This window comes from Pseudochaenichthys georgianus, chromosome 19 (genome assembly GCF_902827115.2).
Source record: "Pseudochaenichthys georgianus chromosome 19, fPseGeo1.2, whole genome shotgun sequence".
Classification (NCBI taxonomy): domain Eukaryota; kingdom Metazoa; phylum Chordata; class Actinopteri; order Perciformes; family Channichthyidae; genus Pseudochaenichthys; species Pseudochaenichthys georgianus.
In genome coordinates, this window is record NC_047521.1 from 25026837 (window position 1) to 25039344 (window position 12508).

General features: G+C 41.6%; 9 non-coding genes across 9 annotated transcripts; all 9 read right to left on the reverse strand.

Annotated features, from left to right (window-relative positions):
* Positions 1-9146: 9146 nt before the first annotated feature.
* Positions 9147-9218, reverse strand: trnat-ugu (transfer RNA threonine (anticodon UGU)). Its single transcript has one exon. It is a non-coding gene; the product is annotated as a tRNA-Thr (tRNA).
* Positions 9219-9475: 257 nt separating this feature from the next.
* trnat-ugu (transfer RNA threonine (anticodon UGU)) lies at positions 9476-9548 on the reverse strand. The gene has a single exon. It is a non-coding gene; the product is annotated as a tRNA-Thr (tRNA).
* A 281-nt stretch (positions 9549-9829) lies between these two features.
* trnat-cgu (transfer RNA threonine (anticodon CGU)) lies at positions 9830-9901 on the reverse strand. The gene has a single exon. It is a non-coding gene; the product is annotated as a tRNA-Thr (tRNA).
* A 257-nt stretch (positions 9902-10158) lies between these two features.
* Positions 10159-10231, reverse strand: trnat-ugu (transfer RNA threonine (anticodon UGU)). The gene has a single exon. It is a non-coding gene; the product is annotated as a tRNA-Thr (tRNA).
* Positions 10232-10509: 278 nt separating this feature from the next.
* Positions 10510-10581, reverse strand: trnat-cgu (transfer RNA threonine (anticodon CGU)). The gene has a single exon. It is a non-coding gene; the product is annotated as a tRNA-Thr (tRNA).
* Positions 10582-11159: 578 nt separating this feature from the next.
* On the reverse strand, positions 11160-11232 carry trnat-ugu (transfer RNA threonine (anticodon UGU)). The gene has a single exon. It is a non-coding gene; the product is annotated as a tRNA-Thr (tRNA).
* A 277-nt stretch (positions 11233-11509) lies between these two features.
* Positions 11510-11581, reverse strand: trnat-cgu (transfer RNA threonine (anticodon CGU)). Its single transcript has one exon. It is a non-coding gene; the product is annotated as a tRNA-Thr (tRNA).
* A 257-nt stretch (positions 11582-11838) lies between these two features.
* Positions 11839-11911, reverse strand: trnat-ugu (transfer RNA threonine (anticodon UGU)). The gene has a single exon. It is a non-coding gene; the product is annotated as a tRNA-Thr (tRNA).
* Positions 11912-12192: 281 nt separating this feature from the next.
* On the reverse strand, positions 12193-12264 carry trnat-cgu (transfer RNA threonine (anticodon CGU)). The gene has a single exon. It is a non-coding gene; the product is annotated as a tRNA-Thr (tRNA).
* Between the last annotated feature and the right edge of the window lie 244 nt (positions 12265-12508).

The following is a 12508-nucleotide window of genomic DNA, read 5'->3' on the forward strand; positions in this document are numbered from 1 at the left end:
CCTTCAATTAACGTGTTCAAATGTTCTTTAACGCATCTGTAGTCAGTTTCACATCTTTAGTTTAAGTTGGTTGGTCAGAACCAACCTTTTAAACTAAACTCATTGTTATTTTTAAGAGGGGGTCGAGGGTTCAACTGACTTGTTAGGAATCAATACATGAACCCACAGGGGGAAATCATTAATCAACAGTTATTTATGATTAATGACAGCAAGTTATGCTATGCTCAATAAAAAGTATACAACCATATATTACTATTATAAATGTTAATTTAAAATGGGCAGACACTATGCGTTGTAATTAATCTACTACATTGTGCTATGTCACATTGCATATTTTAATCTGCCTTTAATGTTGATGTTCACTCATAACACTGCATGGATCACTTGAACAGCCATGGTGTAACCGTACAAAGAAGTATTGTACATGTAATGGCATGTTCTCTTAATTGTTGAACATTAAGAGGTTTTCCAATTCTGCAAGTGAGTGTTTCTTGTCTGTAGATCTTGTGAGAACTGTGTGCGCTCCCTCTACCTGTGCTGTCCCTTTCCTGTCAACTATGTGCCCTTATATACAACCTTCTGCATCTAATCACCAGCCCTAAGTGTCTAAGAATAATACTGCATGATATATCTATCATAATAATATGACATGCCAACAATTAATATAAATATCTCCTAGAGTAAAGTTACAGTAATATGTCACTTTATATTATATATTGAAAACTATGAGTGTAGCTTCTTTGTGGAAATGCTATGGAAACACTATTATTGATTATTCCACCATGCTAAACAAGTATACTTTTATTAAGGCTTTACATTAGTATTTTCTTCTATATTTCAAGTCATTTGAGCTTGTTGTGGTTTTAAAAAAATGATATGTGCATGTGGATTTCAGTACTGTACATAATGTACATGAAATATTAATCCTGCCGTCTTGTTCTAAAGCATGTTAGACTTCATACTAATCAAATAAAAAATACAAACAAAATGTTTTTTTTATCTATTTGTGTATGTGTTTATTCTTTGTTTGTTAGTGTGTTTGGTTGTGTTTGTCCTGCAGTTGTCAGGGTTTGGGAAAAAGAAGACCCAAGTACAGTTAAAAAAGACAAAAAAAGGTCAAGGAACAAAAAGCCGAAGACAGGAAAAACAAGAAACAAATTAACATAAACAAAAACCGGGGAGCACGACAGACCAACACATTCTCACGGCCTATGTTAACGTTATGTCAGGGTCCCTGTCGTCACTTTCCTACGCAAGGGGGGGCCTTTAGCGTCGAGTTTCAACTATCAGGGAGTCCCATTGACTTGCATAGAGCTCCCTGAACGTTGGTAATAGACGAGTTGGGATTGCAGCGAAATGCTCTCCGCAGACCCATTCTCACAGCGTTTATCAACCTTTTTCTTACTCAATATCAAGCCACACTTATTGTTTTTACTTCTTTATTTTAATTGAATAATTTCGTTGCCGTCAGTTATGGGGAGAGTAGGGGCTCAGAATACTGAAATCTGTATTGTTTCCACGTTTTTTTGTTTGTATTCTTTTCTAAACCACACAATGTTATTTACTCAACAATAAGACACAATTATCCTTGTGTTTATTTATTTGTTTGATTGTATAATATAGGACTTTTGGAGTCCGTCAGGACCGAGGGTCGGAGAAGCTCATTCGAACACAGGAAGCTGTATTTTCAAAAAAAGAGTTCATTTTAATATCATGTTTGATAATATATTTTTTATTAACTAGAACACTGGGTCATGTTAAGACCATATTTTCTGTCGGTTTGGTGTTACAAATATCAAAACAATATATGTGTGGATAACAAAATACATCCATCATAAACTAAACTGGAAATAGCAGTATAATTGATTGTGTTAACACTGTAAACTTGAGTGCTTTAAACGCCTAGCGGTTATACGAAAACGTCTTTTAAAACTACAATTCCCAGTAGAGACGTGCCATAGAACATGTTGCGAAACACACAATAGGCAGCATGTGTAGTTCTGGGGACGGGGTGGGGGAGGGGGGACGGGGTGGACCCGTTCAAATCCAGTTTTGGATAGTCTGACACGGTTCCATCCCGTGCTGTTTGACGCTCGGCATAACCCTCGGCGCACTGACACTCAAACATCCAATCAGAGAGCTTGAGGACTAATCACGGGGTTTGTCAAACAAAGCAGAGCGAATACTTACTTCCGGGTGTAAAATTATCTAAAGCAAACAATGAGCTGCTCCGACCCTCCGAGCTGCTGATGCCCCGCTTGATGAGAGCCTGGCAGCCCTTCTGCAGCATTGGGCAGATGAATAATCTGATCCATGGTGTAGCCGCCGCAGCTGGCCGTGTGATGTCCCTGGCCACGGTGGGATCACGTCACGATTGGTTGGAACTCACGGCTGTCTCCAGGAAGGATCGTGAAGATCTCCTTGGGGCCCCAGTATCCGGGGAAGGGCTCTTTGGGTTGATCACATCGGTCACACAGCGCTTCAGACACTTGGAGGAAGAGAGGTCGCAGCTCAGCCACATGCTGCCTCTGGCTCTTCCTCAGAGAGGAGAGCGTAGCGCCACGGTGAGAAGGAGAGAGAGGCGCTGGTCCAGAGCACCCATGGCTCCCTCTGCTCCTTCTACCTCCAGCCGGCTCAATACCAGCACCCGCGGAGACAGGCTGCACAATCCCAACAGGCCTCTGCTCCGGCTCCGCGCCGACCAGGCCCGGTTCCAGAACAAAATGACTCAGGGTGCATCTGAGATTAGAGAGGGTGCAGTTGTAAAGTGCTATTGGAGTGGACCTAACCTCCTCTAGGGAGGTCCAGGGGCATGCTCCCCCGGGAAGATTTTCTTTTAAATATTGAAGTTCAAAGCATCAATCTGGTGCACTTTGAGAGCAAAATTAAGAGATCTATATATCTATGTGCTCTTTGCTTGATTCATGCCTTCCCAGTCCTTTATCACATAGCCTATAAGAGCATGGCGCCAGTTGTTGTAGCCAGTTGTGGTGAAGGCATCTGACTTACTTGAACCGAAATGTCTACATGCATTGCAGAATATGGCATCTTTTTCACATGAATATTCCAGCCAATCTGTTGTGAGACCATGACCTGCACCTGTACAGGTGAGTTGGGTACTTTTTTAAATATACCTGGGCAGGCTCTGTTTTGCCGAGGTCCTCTGGCACTTACGGGCCGCTGAGGGGTGGCGGTGTTTGGGGCAACGAAGAGAGCTGCGGCTGCTCCTCCTCCGTGGGCAAGGCGGGCAAAGCCGGCGAGGCGGGCGTTAGTGTCCACGACAGTGGCCGCGGGTAACGTAATGTCCCCATGATCTGAACTGTTATTACCTGCAGTAGATGCAGTGTTACTGCTGGCGATAAGGGCTGGTTGTTTTAACCATTTTCTGATGTCCATCATTGACTGCTGTGTAAGCACCTTGCAGATGACGAACGCACCTGACATAATAACGTTACTTACCGTTGAAATTGACCAAATAAATGCAGCAGACAATGTTATTTAACCACATTTACAATTTATTTTATTTCAACTATATTCTTATTATTCTTATTATTACTACTATTATTATTATTATTGTTATTATTTATGTAATCTTTTTCACTTTTCATTTTTTTTTTTTTACTTTTCATTTTTCAAATGAGGGTGCATAACGACTCAACTGAGGGTGCAATGCACCCTTATGCACCCCCGTAGAACCGGGCCTGGCGCCGACAGAGAGCTTCAGGGTGGGGTGCGCCGTCCTCCCGGAAATGACGGGCTGTGGGAGGAAGCATCCCGGCGGCGAGAGATGTGTGCCTCACCACCCAACCGAGGGCAAATCTTTCCGCTTCCTCCCACTGTAAAATGAGAAGTGTTGTGTGTGTGAAAAATACATTCAATAAAAACGATTGCATTTATCCCTGAGTAAGGGAGGCAGCCAGTGGGCGCGCGCATGTGAGTGTGATAAACCGCAGGAAGTGCTGTCAAAGCGCTATTCGAGTGCAGGGACATTATGGCCGGCGTGTTGTTCAAAAAACACACCTCGTCTAGTGTAATAGCTCCGATTGATGCATTTCACCGCGCGGCCCTCGAGAGCGTGCCGCGGTGCATTCAGGGCAGAGAAAAGGGGCTTTACTCCATGTACTTCCTGGTTTCCAAGAAGACAGGAGAGTTCAGACCCATTCTGGTTCTTCGCAGCCTAGCACATTGCCTGCAAAAAGTATTTAGAACAATTACTGGAATTAGTGCAGCCAGGCGATTGGTTCACAACCATCGACCTGAAGGACGCTTACTTTTTACATATTTTTTATATAGTATGTCTATTTGATTTATATATATAGATCGTGTTTTGATCTGCGGAGACTTTAATGTCCATGTGTGCTGCAAGTCCAAACCTCTGGTTAGGGACTTTTTAAATCTCCTCGACTCTTTTGGTCTCATTCAGTCCTTGGTTGGCCCAACACACGATAAAGGACACAACCTTAGATTTAGTATTATCGTTTGGACTGTCTATCTCTGTGGATGAAATCTGTGCAGCAACGCATATCTCAGACCATGTACCGGTTATGTTTACAACCTCGATACCTTCTGTGGGAGTCGAATCACGTGCCCCTGCACGTTGTCCGTGTTCAATTAACCCCTTGACTGCCTCACAGTTTTCAGATGCTTTTAATGCTTCTCCGATCTGTAAATTAGAGGTGAACTGTGCTCTTAGTGCTGATGAGCTTATCTCTATGTTCGACTCGACATGCACACTAATACTGGATTCCTTTGCTCCCTTTACGCTTAGACGCACCAAAGTTCTCTTAGAGCCGTGGCTTAATGACTGTACTCGCGCTCTTAGACGTGCTTGCAGGCGTGCAGAGAGAAAATGGAAAAACGATAAACTCCATGTCTCCTTAGAAATCCTTCGTGCTTGCCTTTCCGACTACCAGACGGCAGTCAAAGCAGCCAAAACGGAGCATATTTCTCTGTTAATCTCTAAAAATAGCCATAAACCTCAGATTCTTTTTAATGTCCTCAACTCGATCATTAATCCTTGTGATGTTTCTCCAATTGTGCCATCAACTACTCTCTGCGATACATTTCTTACATTTTTTATCGAAAAAGTATCTGCGCTTAGGCTAGCCCACATTACTGCTACCCCAGATTCTGCTCCTTTTCTGTGCCCTGCTGTCCTCGACCACTTTGAGCCTGTATCCCTCTCTTCTCTCTCGGATGTAGTCAAGCACCTGCGGCCGACAAACTGCACCTTAGACAGCATTCCCTCTCGCTTCCTTAGAGATATTTTTGAATCAGTTGGAGCAAGTGTTTTATTGCTTGTAAACACCTCTCTTAGCTCAGGATGTGTCCCAGCTGCCTTCAAACATGCCGTGGTTAAGCCACTACTTAAAAAGAAAAATATCGACCCTTCTATTCTCGCAAATTTTAGGCCCATCTCACAGCTACCTTTTTTATCTAAAGCCCTGGAGCGAGTAGTCTACGTCCAGTTGCAGTCGTCTTTAACCACACATGGCATCCATGAAAAGTTTCAGTCTGGCTTTAAACCCATGCATAGTACTGAAACAGCCCTTTTAAGAGTTTTTAACGATCTGCTCTTAGCCGCCGATTCAGGTAGCTTAGCTGTCTTGGTGCTGTTGGACCTGACAGCTGCCTTTGACACTGTGGACCATAGTATCCTGTTGTCACGGCTTGAACAGTCCGCAGGCATCACAGGCTATGCCCTTGCATGGTTCAGGTCCTATTTGACAGACCGTAGCCTCTCAGTGCAGTTGGGTGCCTTCTCCTCTGCCAAAGCCCCTCTTACCTGTGGGGTTCCTCAAGGCTCGATTCTGGGGCTCATCCTTTTTCTACTGTACATACTGCCCCTAGGATCAATTCTCACAAAACACAATATCCCCTTCCATTGTTATGCTGACGATGTACAGATCTATCTGTCTCTCAATCAAAATGCCAACTCACTACAGCAGTTGATGGACTGCTTAACCTGTTAACCACGAAGGTCACCGCCGACGGGGACCCTGGTTTTTTTTTTTCACGACACTGTGTCTCAGGGCATCTTAATATTTAAAAACTATTAATGTGTTATACCAGATTAACGAGACGAATCTCAGCTAACTGACAATACGAACCGTTTTTACAGAAACAAAACACAAGTCTCACAAGAAGCGTTAGCATTAGCCCTTAGCTAAAACGGGCAGATGCTACTTCCGGTGCTAACTAACAAAAACGATCTTTAAAACTTAATATTTTCTGCACAAACTACATCTCACCTGAAAGCTGATACTCCACAGATTATTTGGTTATAAGTATTATCACTGTAGGACACAAATTTACTGAGCTAGCAGCCAGAACAGAGAAGAACAAAAACAATAGTTTTCAAAACCATAACAATAATTTTGTCTTACCGTTGCTGTTTTGTGATCAAAGCTCGTGTTCAAGGGAATAAAAACGCTGTTTAAAGTTAATCCAATGTCTCTTAGTCACTTTAGAATTGTTCCTGATAATCTATCATTACATTCATGACAGCAGAGTTGGTATAAGGTTTCGCAGTCCTGAGCTAATGCTGTCATACGTGCTGTTTACGCAAACCTCTCTCTACTTGACGTAAGTGTTTATTGGGACTTACTAACTGTCACTCGATTCTATTGGCTCTAACGGTTCAGAAAAGGTGTCAATCACCCAAATCGACCAATGGGTTCCAAAGATATGATCCTGCGTAGTATAAACTACGCCCGCTCCGGCTCCATTATGCATTACGCAGCAGGAGCCTACCGCAGCAGGACCCTACCGCAGCAGGACCCTACCGCAGCAGGACCCTACCGCAGCACCACAGCACCACAGCAGGACTGCACCACAGCACGCAGCGACGATAGCAGGTAACAGGTAACAGAGCACATTTCAAGGACGTTGATTTCTTTGCTTTTAGATCTTTTTCTTGTGTATCCTCTTTCCATTTTAGCAAATAATGGCAGCGAGAAGGGAGAGGTTCACCACCGAGCAGGTGCTAGAGATGCTAGCTGACGATAGCGGGGCTATGATCATACCAGATGATTCCTATTATACACACATGCATTTCCAAACATTTGGACTACCTATGTTGCAAATGTATTATCTTTTCAATTTACACACGGCATCTATTGCACGTCTGTCCGTCCTGGGAGAGGGATCCCTCCTCTGCTGCTCTCCCTGAGGTTTCTCCCATTTTTCCCTTCAAACTGGGTTTTCTTTGGAAGTTTTTCCTTGTACGATGTGAGGGTCTAAGGACAGAGGGTGTCGTATTGTCATACTGATATTCTGAACAATCTGTGCTGTTGTATTTGCTGTAAAGTGTCTCTACTGTAGGCTATTTTTATTATATGTACAGCACTTTGGCTCGACCAAACATCGTTTATAAATGTGCTATATAAATAAAACTTGATTTGATTTGATTTGATTTGAACCAGTACAAAAAAAGACAATTTGGTCAATCAATTCTAGTAGAAATAATATCTCTACGACTACAAAAACACAAAAAGGACAGGGATGCTCATTTACTTTGCTCACCTCTCCCATTCTGGATGTTTACCGGTTTCCTCTTTCTGCTCCTCCTCACAGGTAAGCTGGAACAATTCTACAGTATATGCTGCATGCATGTGGGACGTTTCTGTTGCCACTCCAATATAATTGAGGGGAATTAAGGTTTGTTTTGTGATACAGAATAAAAAAAAGACACTACAAGCAACATCTATTAACAAAAAAAAACAATTTTCTGTGTCTCCTGAGTGTTCCCGGTTTGTTCTCGTTTTGTTTGTTACTTTTCCTTTTGTTCCTCCTTGCCTGCTCCTGCCCTTTTAATTTAATAAAAGCTCACCTTCTGTTTGTATCCCCACGCCTGCCTCCCTGTTTGTACTGGTTGTGGGTCCGCAATCCAAAACCCTGACATTGTGTTTTTAGCTTTTAATAACAGTAACAGTATCTTTTCATTTTCATCTTTTGACAGATATAAATGTCGAGGATCAGTAAATCTAATTACTCACACATTTTCTCACAGATATTTAAAATCTATTAATAAGAATAATGCTTTGTATATTTTATTAGGGAGGCGTGTGGCGTAGCGGAGTAGTGCGTTGGTGTTTGGATCAGGGGGGCACATGTTCAAGCCCCACTGCAGTCAAGTGTGTGAGTGTGTGGACCAAAAGCCGGTCAGGGGCAGTGTGATGGGTTGATGTTGCTGAACGACAGGGCGTTTATTCATCAGGGCTCCAACCACTGTGTAGAGGCCATTAGAGGGCCGAGCCTGTGTGAAATATAACAATGGGTTACATATTGTAACCCTGGCCATTTAAGCACAGGGGGAGCCCTCTACCTAGGGGCCCTGTCTTTCCTATGCCGCTCACTGAAGAGGGTGTAGGATAACAGGATAAGGAGGCGTAGCCGCCTTATATACTGTGTGCCTGAGTGCGCATTCAGGTAGGCTCGCCCTGATTGGCCGTCTACGTTTATGCAACTCAGTATGTGATTGCTCGCATAGGATGGTTAAGGGTAGTACCCATAGAGTCCAGTAGAGGGCCTGTGCTTATATACCCAGGGTTACAATACGTAACCCACCGTTTCTTGCTTCCAAAAGCAGCTCTGACATTGAACTACTTTACTTTGGAAAACAAACAGCCGCAACAGCAGAAGCAAGAATTACACAGCTCATTTTATGACATCCAAATGGATTCAACCACAGAGGGCTGAGTGTTGAAATGGTCGGCAGTTCCTGGAAGCCTTGCTGCATTAGTGAGTTTCTATCATTAGACTAACCAGTAAAAACAAAGACAATTTGGTCAATCAATTGCCAGTCCCTCTTTCAGTAGAATAATATGTCTACGACTACAAAAACACAAAAAGGACAGGGATGCTCATTTACTTTGCTCACCTCTCCCATTCTGGATGTTTACCGATTTCCTCTTTCTGCTCCTCCTCACAGGTAAACTGGAACAATTCTATATGCTCCATGCATGCAAGTGGGACGTTTCTGTTGCCACTCCAATATAATTGAGGGGAATTAAGGTTTGTTTTGTGATACAGAATAAAAAAAAGACACTACAAGCAACATCTATTAACAAAAGATTTCCCGGCAGATGTGAAACTAACTTCTTATTGTGTAGTCTTGTAATTTGGAGATAATCTCTGTATCAAAGAGGCACTGATGGGATTTGAACCCAGGATCTCCTGTTTACAAGACAGGCGCTTTACCACTAAGCCACAGTGCCTTTTTAAACAATTACTACCTCCTTACTTTGTAAATTCCATTGTTTCTCTTTATCTCTACACATGTTCTTTCGGGCTGTTAAATATGTTATTCATAAAGTCCCAAAATAAAAATATTTTGAGCTGTAATGTTGCATCCTGTCACGGTCAAGTATTAGATGGGGAATGCACTAATATAGTTTTACGCCCAAAATAAACCAAACCCCTAATTTGGAGGTGGATAACACACTTAATCCAAGAGATATTTTCTGTAACAAAGAGGCACTGCTGGGATTTGGACCCAGGATCTCCTCTTTACAAGACAGGCGCTTTGACCGCTAAGCTACAGCACCTACTTCACCACAATGTATGTTGCAAGAAGACAGTGGGATAGCAGATTGAAAAAGTACTAGATCAAAAACACTCAGCTTTGCAACAGTTTTTTTGCTAAAAGGAAATTGATTTGACTCTTTTTTAAACCCTATACATCCTCACAATGAGTTTAGGTGAGTAACTCTGAATATAAACGTAACTTTGTTTGAAAGAACATTGAAGAGGCCACGTTTGTGGTGGGATGTGAAACTAACTTCTTATTGGGTAGTCTTGTAATTCGGAGATAATCTCTGTATCAAAGAGGCACTGCTGGGATTTGAACCCAGGATCTCCTGTTTACGAGACAGGCGCTTTACCACTAAGGCACAGCGCCTTTTTTAACAATTACTACCTCCTTACTTTGTAAATTCCATTGTTTGTCTTTATCTCTACACATGTTCTTTCGGGCTGTTAAATATGTTATTCATAAAGTCCCAAAATAACAATATTTTGAGCTGTAATGTTGCATCCTGTCACGGTCAAGTATTAGATGGGGAATGCACTAATATAGTTTTACGCCAAAGATAAACCAAACCCCTAATTTGGAGGTGGATAACACACTTAATCCAAGAGATATTTTCTGTAACAAAGAGGCACTGCTGGGATTTGGACCCAGGATCTCTTGTTTACAAGACAGGCGCTTTGACCGCTAAGCTACAGCACCTACTTCACCACAATTTATGTTGCAAGAAGACAGTGGGATAGCAGATTGAAAAAGTAATAGATCAAAAACACTCAGCTTTGCAACAGTTTTTTTGCTAAAAGGAAATTGATTTGACTCTTTTTGAAACCCTCTACATCCTCACAATGAGTTTTCGTGAGTAACTCTGAATATAAACATAACTTTGTTTGAAAGAACATTGAAGATGCCACTTTTGTGGTGGGATGTGAAACTAATTTCTTGGGTAGTCTTGTAATTTGGAGATAATCTCTGTATCAAAGAGGCACTGCTGGGATTTGAACCCAGGATCTCCTGTTTACGAGACAGGCGCTTTACCACTAAGCCACAGCACCTTTTTGTACAATTACTACCTCCTTACTTTGTAAATTCCATTGTTTCTCTTTATCTCTACACATGTTCTTTCGGGCTGTTAAATATTTTATTCATAATGTCCCAAAATAACAATATTTTGAGCTGTAATGTTGCATTCTGTCACGGTCAAGTATTAGATGGGGAATGCACTAATATAGTTTTACGCCGAAAATAAACCAAACCCTTAATTTGGAGGTGGATAACACACTTAATCCAAGAGACATTTTCTGTAACAAAGATGGGATTTGGACCCAGGATCTCCTGTTTACAAAACAGGCACTTTACCACTAAGCCACAGCGCCTTTTTGAACAATTACTACCTCCTTACTTTGTAAATTCCATTGTTTCTCTTTATCTCTACACATGTTCTTTCGGGCTGTTAAATATGTTATTCATAAAGTCCCAAAATAACAATATTTTGAGCTGTAATGTTGCATCCTGTCACGGTCAAGTATTAGATGGGGAATGCACTAATATAGTTTTACGCCCAAAATAAACCAAACCCCTAATTTGGAGGTGGATAACACACTTAACCCAAGAGATGGTTTCTGTAACAAAGAGGCACTGCTGGGATTTGGACCCAGGATCTCCTGTTTACAAGACAGGCGCTTTGACCGCTAAGCTACAGCACCTACTTCACCACAATGTATGTTGCAAGAAGACAGTGGGAAAGCAGATTGAAAAAGTACTAGATCAAAAACACTCAGCTTTGCAACAGTTTTTTTGCTAAAAGGAAATTGATTTGACTCTTTTTGAAACCCTATACATCCTCACAATGAGGTTTCGTGAGTAACTCTGAATATAAACATAACTTTGTTTGAAAGAAAATGAAGAGGCCATTTTTGTGGTGGGATGTGAAACTACCTTCTTGGGTAGTCTTGTAATTTGTAGATAATCTCTGTATCAAAGAGGCACTGCTGGGATTTGAACCCAGGATCTCCTGTTTACGAGACAGGCGCTTTACCACTAAGCCACAGCGCCTTTTTGTAAAATTACTACCTCCTTACTTTGTAAATTCCATTGTTTGTCTTTATCTCTACACATGTTCTTTCGGGCTGTTAAATATGTTATTCATAATGTCCCAAAATAACAATATTTTGAGCTGTAATGTTGCATCCTGTCACGGTCAAGTATTAGATGGGGAATGCACTAATATAGTTTTACGCCGAAAATAAACCAAACCCTTAATTTGGAGGTGGATAACACACTTAATCCAAGAGACATTTTCTGTAACAAAGAGGCACTGCTGGGATTTGGACCCAGGATCTCCTGTTTACAAGACAGGCGCTTTGACCACTAAGCTACAGCACCTACTTCACCACAATTTATGTTGCAAGAAGACAGTGGGATAGCAGATTGAAAAAGTAATAGATCAAAAACACTCAGCTTTGCAACAGTTTTTTTGCTAAAAGGAAATGTATTTGACTCTTTCTTATACCTTATATATCCTCACAATGAGTTTGGGTGAGTAACTCTGAATATAAACATAACTTTGTTTGAAAGAACATTGAAGAGGCCACTTTTGTGGTGGGATGTGAAACTAACTCCTTATTGGGTAGTCTTGTAATTTAGAGATAATCTCTGTATCAAAGAGGCACTGCTGGGATTTGAACCCAAGATCTCCTGTTTACGAGACAGGCGCTTTACCACTAAGCCACAGCGCCTTTTTGTACAATTACTACCTCCTTACTTTGTAAATTCCATTGTTTCTCTTTATCTCTACACATGTTCTTTTGGGCTGTTAAATATTGTATTCATAATGTCCCAAAATAACAATATTTTGAGCTGTAAAGTTGCATCCTGTCACGGTCAAGTATTAGATGGGGAATGCACTAATATAGTTTTACGCCGAAAATAAACCAAACCCTTAATTTGGAGGTGGATAACACACTTAATCCAAGAGACATT